This window comes from Pleurodeles waltl, chromosome 12 (assembly GCF_031143425.1).
Source record: "Pleurodeles waltl isolate 20211129_DDA chromosome 12, aPleWal1.hap1.20221129, whole genome shotgun sequence".
Taxonomy (NCBI): domain Eukaryota; kingdom Metazoa; phylum Chordata; class Amphibia; order Caudata; family Salamandridae; genus Pleurodeles; species Pleurodeles waltl.
Genome location: NC_090451.1, coordinates 65,790,826 through 65,809,169, shown reverse-complemented (window position 1 = coordinate 65,809,169; position 18,344 = coordinate 65,790,826).

Below are 18,344 nucleotides of genomic sequence, written 5' to 3'. Positions count from 1 at the left end.
TAAGTCTTATCGTAGGCATGGTTAGTAACTCAGATTCCTTCAGGGGTATAGTACAACATACAAATAGTTTTGAATTGTAAGGGCTTTAGACTGACACAGAGAACCAAACGATTGATAATATCAATACCCAACTTAAATCTAGCACTCCTTATGGAAGCCAATACAGACTGATCATCAGCTCTATGAGCACTAAAGATCTGGTACAGTGCCCTGACCGAGTTTGCCTTTTGTAGTATGTAGAAAGGACAAAACATCTAAATTCTCCCAGGTTGAGAAGTATGCATGATTGTACAGAAAAAGTCACACATCTGTAACTACTTGGAAAAAAAGACTGCCGCAGGAGGTCATACAACATTTATAGAGTGGAAAATCAACAAAACCTTTAAGACTGAAGAGCTGCCCAACCTTTAACTTGTGGTTATACAAAGCATTACCGATGGGATCATGGAAAATAAGTGGAAACTGAAAGTAGTGTATAAATGTATAGAGGGGAGGAATATTAGACACAGATTTTGCCCCAGATTTAAGCAATGTCTTTGAGAATCTTGAATCTGAACCACTTAAAGTAATTACGTTCTGAATGTCTGCAAAGAAAAAACCTGATATCTGGCACTAGAGCCTTTTGGTATCCCAATACAGACAGGTCCGGATCATGATCAATTAACAGATTCCTGATGCGAGTTTCAATATCAGCCCAAAAGTAAAGCTTGAAATAGGGTAGCTGAAAGCTCCCCCTTACTGTATGGACATTTCAAGAGACGTATGGCCCACCCACCTCCCTTATAGCCCCAGATGAAGCTACTGATAGCACCCTCGAGGCACTTGAAGAATGAGTCTAGGACGTAGATTGTATTGCATGGAAGGGGTAGAGAAACTTTGGAAGAATGTTCATTTTGATCATATTACAAAGCCCTAATATACTGATCAGAAGACTATGCCAGGATCGCACCTTAACATAGCTGATCTTAAGGGTCGTAATTCATTTGAAAGATGAAATCGACCCTAGCACCTAACCTATTTCCTAGATAGGTGGCAGCTGCAACTGTACTCTGACTGAAAATGTAATAGAACATGGGTTTTTGTTACATTAAGTTTATAACCGGAGAGGAAATCAAACCTTGTAGCCTCATTTTGGCACTTGATCCATAGCAAGCATATTGTCCGAGTTATTGATTGCAACATCATCAGATAAAGGATTGACTTTGATCTTGACTCCATTGAAAATAACCGACTCAATCAATTGACTGGAAATAGGGGCCATTAAGTAGGGCTCGATATAGAAGGCAAATAAGAGAGAAGACAGCCTTGGTGAGTACCCCTAACGGTTTTAAATAATAGAGAACTATGCCTATCCAAGACGGGCCTAGTCACAGGGTTTCTATAAAGGCACTGCGCTTGCAATATGAATCTGCCGCTGACACCAAAAGCTCTCATTGTTGCCCAAAGAAAATCACATGCAACCCAGTGGAAGGCCTTCTCGGCATCTAATAATAATATACCGACCCTACTACAAATTGGCTGTACAACATCAAACATAGCAACTGCTGAGTTTGTATGGTTGGTAGTATTGCTGTCCACTACGAGACCATGCTGTTACAATGCAACCAGATACTGAACCAGAGGGGCCAACTGAGAGTTTAACATCTTTGCAAAGATTTTCACATCAGAATTAATCAGCGAGACAGGCCATATGACTCGCTTTCCTCCGGAGGCACTATATTGGTAGGACTCCAGGAAGCAAGGATCTCTCCACCATTATCAATATGGTCAACTAGCCTCAAATTCCGGAAGAAGTATCTGAATGTTTTATAAAACTCCAGAGGAATGGTATCTTCCCCGTAGGCAATGCTCTTATTACCGCCTCGACTTCCAAGACAGAGATATATCACTCTAATGCTAAAACCTGATGTAAATCGAGGCAAGGTGAGCGTGCCCCCCAGCAGATATTCATTGATCTCAGACTGTCTAATTAGCTGTGGTCGACCGTACAGATCACTAAACTGTTTTGCTGTGGCTTGTGAGTCATAGTGAAGAGTGCCACCATTGTCCTTAATACATTGTGTTGAGTTTCTATATTTCTTTTAAGAAATTTAATGAGCTAATACCCGGCCGACCTTCTCCCATATTCATATTGGAGCACCTTATTTTTATGATACTTAGCTGCGACTCTCTCCCTATACCCCCCCCATCCAACATACAGCAACATTTGACTAGGTCAAGATAAATAAATACCTCCACCAGGCTTTTAACTGAGACTGCTCAGGTATGCCGGTACTCTAGCTCCTGTATTCATTGACATAACTTGGATGCCACTTCTTTCTCTGACTTAGTGTCAAGTATGAACTGTAAGATAGCGCTCTGGTATGTATGCCTTCATTGCATCCCAGACAATATTAGGTAGAGCTGAGCCAGAATTCAAGGTTATAAACTCCCTAAGCAGACCATACAAGAAAGATCTGTAAGGAGGAGTGGAAAGGATAAAACGGGGCAACAAAAAAATGCCCCTCCTTGCCAATATAGGGTAGCATCAGTCAGCAAAACTGGGTTATAGTCTGAGGTAATCTTGGGACAGAGCTCAATTTCAGCAAATTGAATTAGCTGATGCCCAGTGAAGATCATATTGATTTGAGAATACTGCTTGTGGGCGGAAGAATAGAAGTTATAGCCAGGACTTGAAGATTACAGAGCCCTCCATAAATCAGACGATGCACCTGACCTACCTCGAGAATAGATGCCCTGGTTTTCAACATGCGGACGTCGGCAGTATGATTAGTAGTATCATAATTCATTATGCAGTAGAAGTCACTAACAAGTAATAGATCACCTGCTAAACTAATGATTCTAAATTCAGCCAGCTGCATAACCCTAGTTTGTCGGTATTTGGGCTATATACAGCGCAAATGATGAGGTTGTTGTGGGAGAATGTTATCTAAGTGATCGGCTCACCTGCCCTAAGAGCCAGAGGCAGTTTTTAGAACTTTATAATCAAGCTATTCAGAGCAGAGTATGGCACCTGTAGGAAAGTACCCTCTTTCTTGGCATGGTTACCCCCATTTGCTGCCTGTTGTCAGTGTGTTTGACTGTGTTCACTGGGATCCTGCTAACTAGGACCTTGGTGATTATGCTCTCTCCCTTCAAACCTGGTTACTTACACCCCACATTTGGCATACTGGTGCTACCATGTACGTCCCCAGCAAATGGTACTCAGGGCACTGGAGTACTAGGAGATCCCCATTAGCTGCAGCATGTATTATGCAACCCATGGGGAGCCCATGCAACGTGTATCTGTAGGCCTGCCATTGCAGCCTGCATGAAAGGGTGCATGCACCCTTTTCACTGCAGGTCACTGCACCAGGTCACTGTAAGTCACCCCTATGTCAGGCCCTCCTAGCCCAGAGGGTAGGGTGGAAGTACCTGTGTTTGAGGGCACCCCTGCACTAGCAGAGGTACCCCCATGAACTCCAGGTCGATTTTCCTGGACTTTATGAGTGCAGGGTTGCCATTTTAAGCGTGCTCTGGACATAGGTCACTACCTATGTCAAGCTACATAATGGTAACTCAGAACCTGGTGATGTTTGGTATCAAACGTGTCCGAATCATACCGCAATACGGTTGCCAGTATTGGAAGTATGATTCCATGCACTCTGTGGGCTCCTTAGAGGACCCCTATGATTACTCCTACCAGCCTTCTGGGGTTTTCCAGGCAGCCCAAGCTGCTGCCACCCACTCAGACAGGTATCTGCCCTCCTTCTGCTTGAACAGCGCAAGCCCAGGAAGGTAGAACAAAGGATTTCCTTTGGGAGAAGGGGGTAACACTCTCTCCCTTTGGAAATGAGGTGTTACATGGCTTGGGAGGGGTAGCCTCCCCAAGCCAATGGTATGCTTAGGAGGGCACATTTGGTGCCCTCCATGCAGAAACCAGTCTACACCGGTTCAGGGACCTGCAGTCCTTGCTCTGGCACCAGACTGGACAATGGAAAGGGGAGTGGCCACTCCCCAGCCCATCACTACCCCAGGGGTGGTGCCCAGGGTTCCTCTATAGGGTCCCTGAGTTCTACCATCCTGAATCCAAGGTTGGCAGGGACCCCTGGAAGCATAGGAGTGGCCAGGTCAGGAAGGTGACGTCAAAGCCCCCTCCTGATAGGTGGTTATCTGGCTAGGCTACTAACCCACCTTTCAGGGCTATTTAGGGCCTCTCTCTTTCGTGGGTCCTCAGATTCGGCTTGCAAGATTCCAGGAGGATTTCCCTGCAACCTTTACTTTGACTTCTACCCACTGGAACCACTACTGGACCCTCCAGGAACCGACAATCTGCATCCACGACGAAGACTCTGCTTACAACATTGTTTCCACGGCTCCTTCCAGCTTCTGCAACATTTCCACGGCTGTGCATCCTCTGAGGGCGGCAAGTCTTCAGTCTGCACGAGACAGAAGAAAGAATCTCCCTTGGAGTGAAGCAGTCACTCTCCTGCATCCACAGGCACCAACTGCAACGACGACTGGCTGCGTGGATCTCCTCTCTCCTTGAGCTGCATGGATCCTGCATCACGGGTGGTGGTGGTCCAGAGTAGTCTTCTTGGTCTTCTCTGCCAGCTTTCCAACTTTGGTGGAGGTAAGCCTTTGCCTTCGACGCAGGACAGTAGCCCCATGGACTGCATCTCTTGCAGCTAACAAGGCTTGTTGGCATCTCCTCCAAGGGATATTCAGGGTCCATGTAGCCCCAACCCTCCTTCCTGCGACGCACAGCCCTCTGCGTGCTTCTCCTGCGGTGTGGGACCCTTTCTCCCGTTGTGCTGCATGGGCTCCTCTGCGACTCCTGGTTCCTCTTTTCAGTGGGTCTCCTGTGGGGGCTGCCTCTTTGGATTCTCTGCCTTGCTGAGGGTCCCCCTAGGACTCCCCTCGTGGGATGAGCCCTCCTGGACCTTGCTGGTCCCCGGCAGCACCACTTTTGCTTGAGCGCGTCGTCTACCTTTGCCAAGGCTTGTTGGTGGCTTTTCCACACCACTGACATCATCCATTCGGCATGGTACGTCGACTGCATCCTCCAGGAACTCTTCACCTGCTCCAGGGCTGCATTCCTGACTGTCTTCGTCATACTGTCGACCAACTCCTGCAGCCACAGCTGGGCAAGTAGCTCCTGCTCGCCCTGGACTCTTCTGTGACTTCTGGACTTAGGGCCCTTCTTCCACAGGTCTTCCTCTCCAATAATCCATCGCTGGTTTCCTGCAGTATTGTCTGGGTGTCTCTTCTTCTTTTCCTTCTTTTTAGGTGGTTTGGGAAAAATCCAGTAACTTCCTCCTTTCTTCCTGGTCGCTAGAGGGCACTGTGATACTTACCTTTGGGTTTCCTAGTACCCCCAGCTACCTTCTATACATTCCACTTACCTAGGTGGGGGCCCTTCATTCGCATTCTATTTTTTTTAGTACATGGTTTGGGTTCCCCCCTCTGGTCACTCAATTTGCATTTTCACTGTTTTATATCACTTTTTATGCCTATTGCTGATTACTAGTGTACATATGTAGTGTTACTTACCTCCTATTGGAGAGTTGCCTCTCTAGTACTGTTTAGTAATTGTGTCACTAAAATAAAGTACCTTTATTTTTGTACAACTGAGTGTTTTCTTTCATGTGTGTAAGTACTGTGTGGCTACAGTGGTATTGCATGAGCTTTGCGTGTCTCTTAGATAAGCCGCGGCTGCTCATTCACAGCTACCTCTAGACAGCCTGGCTTTTAGACAATGCCAACACTACACTAATAGGCCTATACCGGGACCTGGCATAAGGTGTAAGTACCTGAGGTACCCACCACATGCCAGGACAGCTTCCTGCACCACCCCACGGTTTGGTTGGTACATATGACAATATTATTGAAAAGCTGCCTCAGTAAATACCTATCTTTATAAGCAAGGTGAGTCTCAGTTAAGCACAACACCTGAGGCTTGTACATAGTCATTTTCTCTCTGACCAGCTATCACTTAAGACAACAGGTGAGGCCAGCCACATTCTAGCACATTAACTTGAGCTGAGCGCCAGAACTAGGGCCCTGAAAGGGGAATCCCTGTCCATAGAACTCAGTTCGCAGTGTGGGGAGGATGGGTGGGTCGGTAAGGAATCTGCAATTAAAATATGTCTCTACCAGATAAATTGTTACTGAAAGTAAGAAACTTGTTCATCTAATAGAGACTTCTAGTTGCAGATTCCTTACCTTAGAATAGATACCCAAGCAATACAATCCTCGGCGGGGAGCTGCAAACCAAGATCATACTAGAAAGTCCTGCAGGACCAAACGACCAAAGGAGCCTTCTCTGAATACCTGACTGTCTAGGCAGTAATGTTTTTGTGAACGTGTGCAGGGATGCCCACATTGCTGCCTGGCAGATGTCCAGGACAGGAACTCAGCGTGCTAACACTGTGGTGTCAGCAGTTGCTCTAGTGGAGTGAGCACGCAAGCCCTCAAGCGTTGCTTATTTGCCAAAGATTGGCACATTTTGATGAAGAGCACCACCCATCACAAGATTGTTTGCTTTTGCACCGCCCCCGTCCTTTCTTCCCTCCCACATATCCAACAAAGAGTTGATCATCAACCCGGAAATCTTTACTATGATTGAGGTAGAATGCCAATGCTCTTTTTTGATCCAGATGGTGGAGTGATGGATTGGCCTACATGAAAAGGTGTAACATCCTTGGGAAGAAAGGAGGCCCTGGTACGAAGTACTACTTTGTCAGGATGGATTAATAAAAATGATGGCTTTGAAGAAAGAGCTTGAAGCTCACTCACTCTGCAAGCAGAGGTGATGACAACCAGGAAAGCAGTTCTTAATGTAAGGAGCAGCAAGGGACAATTGTGAAGTGGCTCAAAAGGGGCACACAAGTTAGCGAAGGACCAGGTTCAAATCCCTTTGGGGCATAATAAACAGGGTCGGAGAAAACAAATTGGTTGAGTCTTTAAGGAACCTCCCAACAATTGAAGACTTGAATAAGGAAGGCTGGTCTTGCAATCTAAGAAAGGCTGAGATGGTAGATAAGTAGCCTTTGGGCGCCCAAAGCAGAGCCCTGTTGGGCAAGAGCGAGGATGAACCGGAGAACCTCAGACACAGGTGCGGAAAGGGGATCAACAGACATGCTGGTACACCATGCCACAAACTTGTGCCAACGACAAGCGTATACCATTTTGGTAGAAGGACGCGTGGCTGCAGGATAACATTACAGACTTCGGGCGGATGGTTGAAAAGCTGTTAACTGCCGCTGCTCAATCTCCACGCAAGAAGGCAAAGACTGGACAGGTTTAGATGGAGAATCGTCCCCTGCTGCTGTGACAGATCCTCCCGAAGGGGCAGTCTGAGGATGCGTAGCCATGCTCAGGAGCTCTGGATACCATACTCTACATGCTCACACTGGAGCCACAAGGATTACTTGGGCCTGTTCGCTTTTGATCTTCTTCAGAACTCTGGGCAGAAGTGGTATAGGTGGGAAGGCATAAAGGAGGCCTGAGTGCCACTCGAGAGGAAAAGCATCGTAGAGCAGGTGCTGCCTTGGAAACGCCAATGCGCAAAAACAGCTGACATTGTGCATTCTCTGCTAAGGTGAACAGATCTAACCAAGGCTTTCCCCAACTGCGAAAGAGGCCTTGCGCCACCTCCGGATAGACGCCATTCATGATTGACTCTGCATCGATGGCTGAGTTAGTCTGCTCTGGCGTTCAGAGAGCCCACCAGATGCTGAACCATCAGGGTTATGCCCTGGTGTTCCAGCCATGTCCAAAGGCACAGTGCCTCTTGACAAAGGGTCCACAACGCCAGTCCACCCTGCCTGTTGCAGTACCACATGGCGGTCGTGTTGTCTGTGAGCACCTACACCACTAAGGAATGCTTTCAATAAAAGGCTGATCAGAGCGCCAAAAGATTGATGCGGAGTCCGGACTCCACTGGAGACCAGAGACCTCTGATTTCCACCTCTCCCATGTGGTCGTCCCATCCCAGAAGTACGATCTGGTTGGGGAAAGGAGAGGGATCTGCTGTAGACCCAATTGCGATTCGAAAGCCACCACTGCAGATCTTGCACAGTTCCCTTGGCGATCTGGACCATGTTGGAGAGGTTTCCCTGATGCTGCGCCCACTGGAACTTCAGGTCCCATTGCACTGTCCAGCATATGCCATCTAGCATGTGTCACCACCAGGATGCCGGAGGCCATAAGGCCTAGCAGCCTCAGAGTCAGTATCACCAAAATTTAGAATATAGAGGCTGAAACATCGGAATGATAACCTGAATATCCAGGACTCGGGAAGCGTATGAGGAGGAGTCAGGTGTGACCTCTGCATGTTTAGTGAACCCCAGAAAGTGCAGAAGGTTCACAGTAGTCTGAAGGTTGGGAGACGACCGTCTGGGGCTTACTCGCCTTCAACAGCTAGTATTTGAGGTAGGGGAAAACTAAAACCCTTAAACTGCGCAGATGAGCTGCAACCACTGCCATCACTTTCGTGAACACCTCAGGGGCATTAGTAAGGCCGAAGGAGAGCACAGTAAATTGAAAGCACTTGTGACCTACCACAAACCACAAGTAGCGTCTGTGGGCATGTAGGATGGGTATTTAGAAGTAGGCGTCTTGCAAGTCCAACACTACCATCCAGTCGAGTCCAAGGCAGACACGACCTGAGCCAGGGTGAGCATTTTGAATTTCTCAAGGAAGAGACTGAGGACCCGGATTTCTAGGATAGGGCGATGGCCGTTGTCCTTCTTGGGCACCAGAAAGTAGCAGGAATAACAACCACAACCTACTTCTGGCGCAGGGACCCGTCTCTATGGCTCCCTTGGCCACGAGAACCGCGACTTCCTCGTGGAGAAGTACCAAATGTTCCTCCGATAAACAGTCGTAAGATGGTGGCCTGGTAGTAGGTGTAGTCTCAAAGGGTAGGGAGTAGCTCTTTCGGACTATTTGCAAAACCCACCTGTCCATCATGACAGATTCCCAGTTTGGCAAGTGGTGGCAGATCCTGCCTCCAACTGGTCCGGGATGGTGCGACTGACTAGGAGGGTTTGGAGGCTGCAGCGGGGACGGGGGTGGACTGGGAAGACTTCTGGATCCCTGACCCACGGGCCTGTGGGATTCCACGGCCACTCAGTGGTGGCGTAGCTTGCGCGGCTAAGTGGCTGGAACAGAACGGACTCGGGAGGGAGTACCTTCCATGGCCACAAAAGGGGCAAAAAGCAGACTGTGTTGGGCGAGGGACAGATGCAAGGTGTAGGGATACAGCCGTAGCCCAGGACTCCTTAAAATGCTCAAGCGCAGAGTCTGCTTTGTCTCTAAACAGATGGCTGCCTTCGAAGGGCACGTCCATATGAGATTGTTGGACATCCCCCCGAAAGGCCAGACGTCCTCAATCAGGCATAGCGCCTTAAGGCCACCATCGACACAACAGATGTATCCATTGAGTCGGTCATGTCCTTCCACAACAGATCGAGAACTTGGCTCATCTCTCCCATCAGCAACAGCTTGGGAGATGATAGTCCAGGCCTCCTTCAGGACCTGCGGCTGGACCTGCGCGACTGTATCCCATAAAGAATGGGTGTAGTGGCCCGCGAGGCGTGCAGTATTCACAGACCGCAATGTTAGACTGGAGGAAAAAAACATCTTCCCAAGCTGATCCAGTCTTTTTGACTCCTTATCCAGTGGGTAGGGTGGGAAGAGGGGGGGTGGGAGTGGAATGGGAATGCACCAGATGAGAAAGAAGCCTGGATTAGAAGGCTCTCAGGCATAGGGTGAGACAGGAATTTAGAGTTGTTCGCCACAGGCTGATTGCGGCGGCGACGGTCCTATTCACAGGAGCCCCTGCGGTAGGTCTGGGCCATATACCCACAAGGACATCTGTGAGGACTTCAATGAAGGGTAAAAGGGGTTCAGAAGTGGAAGCCCTGGCTGAAGCACCTCAGTCAGGAGGTTAGTCCTGATCGCCACAGAAGGAAGCTGGCCTGATGTATGGTGGATATCTATGGTGTTGGCACCTTATACCAGGTCCAGGCAACCCCTATTAGTGAATGAAGACAGTGTCTAGGAAGCCATGGCTCTCTAATGGTAGCTGATGTGAGCTGCCAGATCGTATCTAGGAGGAGTGTAAAGCCCTTGCAATACCACAGCAGTCACACAGCAATTTATCACACTTGAAAGGAACCACAGTGTTACAAAAATAAAGGCACCTTATTACAGAAGCACTGAACAAGATTACTTATAAGCAGACCCCCAACTGGAGGTAAGGTAAGTACACTATATATGGAAAATTTCACTTACCAAGAATCCAACCTTGGGTGAGAAGACCCCATCGAAGACTGCTCCAGGTCTTTGGGGGAAATCAGGATTTGGTCGATGTTGACTGTGGGACCAACCAGCATCAAAAGCGTTGATGTGTTTGCCGGGGAAGGGCATGACCAGCGTGGGCATGGTTCAGATAATGGATCTTGAGGGGCCCTCAGTGGCTGGAGCCGAAGCCGCCAGCACGGAACCTGAGGGGCCTCCATCCGATCCACCCAGGCCCCAAAGGTGCTGTTGGGGGGGTGGTGGGGAGAGAGTCAGTCTGCCCAAAGATGAGGCCAAAGGCCTCATAAAACTCCCTCAGCTGGGCAGGGATGGCTCCGGCTCCCATAAACTCAGGAGGCGTGGAGCGGACCGAGAAGTTGGAATGGAACGACGAAGATTGGTGGTGAATCCCCAAGCGATCTCGTGACCTTCCTCTAGAACGAGACCGGGAGAGATGCGGAGTAGAGCCCCAGGCTGCCATGAGCTTTAGGGACCACTCCCTCAAAGCCTTCAGGTTCATGGCTCGGCACTCAAAGCACAACTTCGGGTCGCGATCCAGACACCACAAGCACACGAGGTGTCGATCTGTCACAAACATCACTCGGTGACAGGAGTCACATGGTTTTAACCCGGTTTTCCGTGATATCCCAGAAAGTTTTTTTAAAAAAGGTCAAAGTTTGTCAAAAATAAAGACTGATGGTAGCTCTCTCCTGATCTGCGCGTGGCACGGAAAGAAAGAACTGACATCAGCACGCTGGGATGGTGACTATAAACCACCTCGACATCACAGCGAACATGCGGCAAGGATGGACGTAGAGTCGACCAACACCACCTGATGGCATGCAAGGGTACTGCTCGAAGAAGAAAAATCTTCAGATCCAGTCTGACGCCTGGGGGAAATTCTAAGGTAAGGAATCTTCAACAAGAAGTCTCTATCAGATTATGTGTTAGCACACAGAGTACCCAGCTAACATTTCTGACAGAGCCTAACAGTGAAGCTGATCAGTCTATCCAAATCAAGCTTGTAATCATGCCAACTAATTTTACCTTGCTCCCTTCTGAACCCAGACAGACCGCAGTATATATAAAAATTAGTTGACCCAGCCCACCCTCAAAATTTCCCACCCCTGTGTCTGGGGGAAAAAAGGTAATCCCTCCCCCCTATAGCTGTCAGCTGGATTGAGAACCCTAATGCACACACACCCCCTGTGCCCTGCCACCACTCCCAACACCCACAGAAAACAGAAAAGAGGACCCCTTCTTGGGGACACGTTTCTTGGGCTCTGGAAAATGAGCCTAAAGAAAGCCAATGTGCCAAGACTAAAAATGCCACATCAAATACACACTTCATTCACCAGAGAGAAAAGAGGCAAACATTGAGAGCTACATCAGGTAGGGGCCGGCTGCTCCTGCAATTGACTGAGAATCCAGGCCGCGTTTGACTCAGCATAGCATATCTGTGTTTGTACATCCCTCATAATATTGAGTCTGGCCAGCTCTTGAAGAAAGACTTGTGTCCCCACAGCTCTCAGTGATTCAATCCATTATTAGCTTGCAACTATCTAATCGTACATATAGTCATCGAGTCAAGAGAGATTGGTGCTGAGCGTCGAGCTTTCAAGTAAATTGCCTGTCTTAATAAATAAAATACCCATGTAGATACGTTTTGCAGACTTGTTCACGTTGTGATACAGTGGTAAGTGGTGTGCACGTTGAATTTGACAGTCGATGTCCCAGTCAAATAAATTGGGGAAGGCTCTCAAAAACCAATATTGCACAACAAATTATTGGGGAGTCATCCCTTCCTTTGGATCGTTACGGCGTTGAAGATTTTCCAAATCTTCAATCTTGGATTGGACTTCAATTGAGTGGCCCTTGTGTTCTCTAAGTGCCCTCGCTGAGTCAGAGTCCCTTCACAGATAGCCTGAAAGGTGGCTGAAATTGGCTATTACTGATCAGTGTAACTGCCAGAAAGTCACTGATCTTGCTGTGAAGGTGAGAATCCGTAGGAAGTGCTTCTTATGTGCCACCCTAGTCACTCTTGCCGGAAGCCGCTGACTACTTTGCTGCCTCAGAGGGGGAATGGGCGGTAGCTGTTAATATGCTTTCAGCTACCTTTACTACCTCCAGGTTGAAAAGTTCATCTTTTTTAACCTAATTGTCACTTTAAGAAAAGGTAGCAAAGGAGCAGTTAGAGGGAGAATTGAGAATGGTTACAATGTTACTTTGTGTCATGGTAGCTGAGACTTTGTGGCAGGTTTGTGAAACAGACTGTGAGAGGGAAACAGACTAGGATGCTGAAGGCAACTCACTGGCATCCATCAGCAGTTCAGCAAGCAGTGGAGCTGCAGCAGGAGTTAATCCATCCCCCAAGCAATCACGAAGCAGCAAGCTGGCCCCCACTTCTGATCGGAGCAACGTTATTACTGGATGGTGGACCTGGAACGCAGAGCACCTTTCACCCTCAGTTTGAGAGCCAGATGCCGCTACTTATGAAGATGCAGCAGTTGTGGGTCACACCCCCCGCCCTCCACAGGATGCGTTCAACTTAGAAGGCACCATGTCCGCCTACAGGGTGAACCAAAGAAGACTGATTCACCAATGACTTGTGAAGCTGCCTGAAAGCTCCAGATGGCAAGGAAGCCTCATTGACAAAAGGTTTCCTTCGAGTGACATGAAGACAATATCGATGTATCCTGAAAAGAGCACTGAAAAGTGGGTGGCAGCAAGGAGAGCAAGGCGTGGGTGAAAACACAGCGTTATCAGCCTGTAGCCATCTTCCTTTTTCCCCTGCGAGAAGCATTACTGAAGCAAGTGCACATACAATGTTGGCTGGGGGTACTATGGTGATGCAGGCGGCAATCATGCCCAAGAAGCTTCTGACAGTCTGGAGTGTGACCTGTAGATTTGGTTGAAAAAGAGGGAGCAATGCAAGGAAGGACTGGGCTCTTGCTGGAGTGAGATGGGCTTTGCATACCTCTGCATTGGTGAAGGCTCCCAGATAGGGATGGATTTGAAGGGGATGGAACATCCCAGCATTGATGGTAAAGGCCAGGTCATGAACCAGGTCTATAGTTGCTCAAGTGTGCACAGCACTGGTGTTGCCTGCGCCCTATCAGACAATTGTCCAGGTATGCAAATACATGGATGCCCTGTCTGCAAGGCATTTTGTAAAAACATGAGGGTGTGGTAGTGACCCTAAAGTGCAGGACTTTGAACTGGTAGTATTGGCCTAAGGTAGCCCTGATGCGCTGGATGGATTGTGATATGGAATTAGGCATCTGAGGTCAAGTACAACCACTTGCTGTAATAGTGGAATGACACCCTGAAGAGTGATCACGTGGAAGTGTTCTGACAGGATATACTGATTTAGGGTCCTGATGTCCAGAATGGAATTTGGGGTCCAGTCCTCCTTTGAAATGAGGAAGTAGAGGTAATACATCCCAAGCCCTGTAGGCGTTTTGGCAAGCGGTCTACAGCCCCATTGAGAATAAACGCTTGGACCTCTTCCTGAAGGAGGCACTGGTGTTCTGGTGTGAGGACGTGTCTCTGGTGTGGGATGTTGGGTAACATGGAGGTGAGCTCCAGGCAGTAACCGTGTTGAATTATGTCCAATACCTATTGGTCTGAGGTGACCTATTGCTAAGTGGGAAAGAACATCTGGAGCCGTCCCCTAACTGGTGTCATGTGGTTGGAGGGTATGGCAAGTCATTGCTTGGCTGGGGAGCTCCTGAGGAAGCTACCTTTGACTACCTTTAGCACTATTACCACAGAAGGCACTCCTAAAATAGCCTTTTGTGGTAGTTTGTTGGGGAGGTCTTGAGCCTCCATGAAATGCTGAGCAGCTAAAGGACCCATGCGGTGTAGGCGTCTGCAAGGCATCCATGACTTTTGCTGTTTGCATCTCTTTTTTCTCCAGCATCTTGTCAACCTGGGACCCAAACCAAAGAGGTTCCACGTCAAAGGGCAGGTTGAGGAGACTCTGTTGAACGTCTGGATTGAAACCAGAAACACTGAGCCAGATGTGGCGGTGGAGACTGCTGGAGTTGATGTCCTGAGCAGCAGTGTCCAGAGCCTGTAACGCACACCTAATGGTAGTGCTGGAAATCGGCTTACCTTCTGACAACAACTCATGCCATTCTTTACAGTGCTCCAAAGGGAGTTGTTGGAGGAGCTAATCTATTTCACCCCAGTGTGTCCGATCATATCCTGCGATCAAGCAAAGGAATTAGCAATACATCAGTGGTTGGTAGACTGTGCTGCGACACGCTTACCAGCAGCGTCTATGTATTTGATCTCCTTGTCCGGTGGAGAGTCGTCGCAGGTGCCCTGGGAGTTTGCTCGCTTGAGAGCAGTATGCACCACCAAGGAATTGGGAGGTGGTTGGCCCCTAAGGTAAATGGTATCTGAGGGAGATGCTTTGTATTTATTTTTTCAAATCAACGCAGGGCGGTGATAATCTGCGCATTAACCAGCTCCCTGAAAATGTTCAGGACTGGGCTTGAGCAGCCTATTCAGCATGGGCAGGTACTGCATAGAATGGTGAGCAGAGAAAAGAGTTTCAAAGAAGAAATCCTCTTTGACAAGCTCCTTATGCAAATGTCCAAAATGAAAAGCTTCAGACTTAACCAATACCACATCTTGGAGGTGGCGTCATCAGGGAGGAGGGGCGGGCAGGTTAAAGATCAGGCTTTGTATCCCCAGGCGGATCCACATCGTAGAAATCCCAAGGGTCCCCACACCATGTCTACCCACATCAGAAAGTGGTGACACCTGTGAAGTGTATAAAAGTGGATCAGGTAGAAATGGTGGTGGGGACGGTAATGGAGGAGGTCTGGGTGGGGTAGAAGGGGTTGGAATTCCAGGGTCAGGTAGAAGACTGGTTGTTTCATTGTGCTTCTTTTGTTGCTTTGGTAGTGAAGGGGGCTGCAGAGCTTCCTCAAAACTGAGCTCTCTTAGGAGGTTGACTGCCTGGTGCTGGAGGTTGTGTGAGGATCCAGCCCATCGGGGTGGATTACTATCTGCCTATCGGGAGCGTTAAGCTGGTCCTGTAGTTTCTAGCGGTCCGGTTCCATGGGTTTGAGGCCTGATCCTTCGGTCAGCACAAAATGCTTCAGTTGGCCTGGGGTTTAACACAGACTGCTTCGGGCCAAAGCTGGGGGTAGTGTCTGAAGATGATGGTTGGTGCTGATTATTGCCGAGCAGTGGCAGCCCAGAAGCCCACCTCCATGGGCCCAGAGGGGTTGAATGCCCCTTGAGGGGTTAAAGCTCAGAGCAGTGGAGGGGGTGGAGGAACGCGGGGGAGCTGTATTCCATGACTTGTTTACCCAGTTGGAGGTCAGATTTATCTTGACCAGAAAGTATACTATTTGTCAGCTGAAGATGATGTTCCCCACTGAAGGCAGTATCAAAAAAGGTTTTTGTTTAAGCGCAGACGAGGCATGGTGAAGGTACATCGAATGGAAGGGAAAGAGGCCCGATGGTTGAAGCCCCACCAGGGCTGAAGTCAATCTGAGAAACCCCATACAAAACTGCAGGCGATCAGAAATGAAAGACGGGGAAACAAGATCGAATACAATACTGACAGAAAGAAAGGAACTGTGAAGAGCGAAAAGAACACAACCAAGGCATTAATCTGGAACATGGGAGCACACATCTGAACCAGATGCGGGAAAGAAAACAATCTAACAATGGAGCAGATGAACATGCACATTGCAAAGTAAGAGGTGAAATCACAGTACCAAGAAGAATTCTTTGAAGAAAAACAACTTTTCACACATCTAGGCACAACACTAGATGGTAGGTGTATGCATAGCATGTGTATCTATAGCCACACATACCTCAAACAAAATATTAACATTAAAAGGTGTGCTCAACTGCTAAACGTTCACTTTCTTTATCCACTTTAATGTCTTCCATGCTAAGGGAATAACAGTCCAAAAGCGCCTAGAAGAATTTAACAAAACTTCAAAAAATTGTCCCAAAAATGTGTCAGTTTTTTTAAGAATAAGTTACCGCAGATTCTTTACCTCAGTAGTATCCCCAGAAGTCAGACTGGATCCAGAATATTTTTGTGATGAGTACCCTTTTGTGCTATTACGTGGCACAGTTCAGCTTCGTGTGGCGTCATCGGCGTTGTCCACGCTGGAAGTGATGTGAGCGGTGCCTATTTCGGCACCACCCCAGCGCACTGTCAGTTTCTCTTTGAGACTTTCCACGTTAGGAAGGCAGAGCCATGAAGAATACTGACCACTGGTGTGGAAAACTAGGGCTCTGAAAAGGAAAGCGCCTTCAACCTAGAAATGTGATCGAAGAGCGGGGAGGCTGGGTCGGTAAGGAATCTGTGGCTAGATAGGTTCTCTACCAGATAAGGAGTTGCTGAAGGTAACTAACAAGTTAATCTGATAAAGACTTCTAGCTGCAAATTCCTTACCTTTGAACAGATACCCAAGTAATACCATCTCCGGAAGTGGGTCTACAAAACAATTTTGCATTAAAAAAAAAAATCCTGCAATACCGAACAGGCAAAGTGCCTGTCCCAATGGACCTGACTGTCCAGGCAGTAGTGCTTGGCGAACATCTGCAGAGAAACCTTCGTTGCTGCCTGGCAGATGTCCTGAACCAGAATCCTGCATGCTAATGCAGCGGTTGCAACCTGAGCTCTGGTGGAATAAGAAAAACCTTCAGGGGGATGCATGTTGACCAGTGTGCAGCAGATTTTAATGCAGAGCACAATCCATTGGAAGATGGTCCATTTCTGCACAGCCTTCTCCTTCTTGGCTCAGATATACAGCACGAAGAGTAGGTCATCCACCCGGAACTCTTTCAGGCAGTCGAGGTAGACTGACAATTCTCTTTTTAGGTCCAGTTGGAGTCGCTCCTTTTTCTTAGAGTAGTGGTTCCCAACCTTTTGACTTCTGTGGACCCCCACTTTATCATCATTACTGGAACCCGGGGACCCCCACTGAATTATAATTGGAATCCAGGGACCCCACCCCCCCCCCACTGAGCCATTACTGAAAGCTGGGGGCCTACTCTGTTAATACTAATTAATTTTCTAAGCAGTCCTGGACCCCCTGAGGAGGCTACTCGGACCCCCAGGGTTTCCCTGGACCACAGTGGTTCGAGGGATGAGGCGGAGCTTAAAAGGTAGACAGAATGTTGAACATGCCTACATGAAAGGGAGTGACACATTTTATCAGAAAGATGGTTAGGTACGGAGGCTTAGGTAAAGCCTGGAGCTCACTAACCCTCCAGGCAGTTAACACCATTAGAAAGGCTGTTTCTATGACAGTGAGCCTGGGAGGACATTTGTTTAGGGGCTCAAAAGCAGTGTACATCAGAAATATAAGTGCAAGACTGAGGTCCAGCTGAGGCATGATAAAGGGTGAAGGGGAAAACATTTGTTGGAGCCCTTTCAAAAACCTATTTCCAACAGGGGATTTGAACATGGATGGCTGATCTGGCAACAGCAGAAAGACAGATGAAAAAAAGATAGCCCTTTAAGGTGTTCAAAGAAGAGCCCTGCTGGGCAAGAAAAAGCATAAATAGGACATGAGAAAGGAAAGGTCAACTTGTTTTTCTGTACACTATTCCACAATCTTGCACCAGAGGCAGCTGCATACCGTCTTGATGGAGGGACGCCTGGCTGTCAAGATAACATTGCAGACTTTGGGCGGAAGGTCAAAAGCTGTCAACTATGGGCGCTCAAGTCTCCAAGTCTCCACGCAAGAAGACAGGGCACCCTCCCCTTCTGTTGCAACAGAAGATCCTCCTGAAAAGGCATCCCCTTCGGAGGACAAAGGCCATGCTCAACAGCTCAGGATACCAAACTCTCCGAGCCAAGTCTGGCGCCACAAGGATAACTTGGGCCCAGTCGCCCCGGATTTCTTGAGAACTCTGGACAGAAGTGATATGGGTGGAATAGCATACAGGAGGACTGAGTGCTACTCGAGATGAAAAGCATCTCAGAGCGCGAGTCACCCTGGAAATTCCAGCGTGCAAAAGTGCAGACATTGCTTGTTTGCAGCGGTGACGAACAGATCTAACAAGGGCTC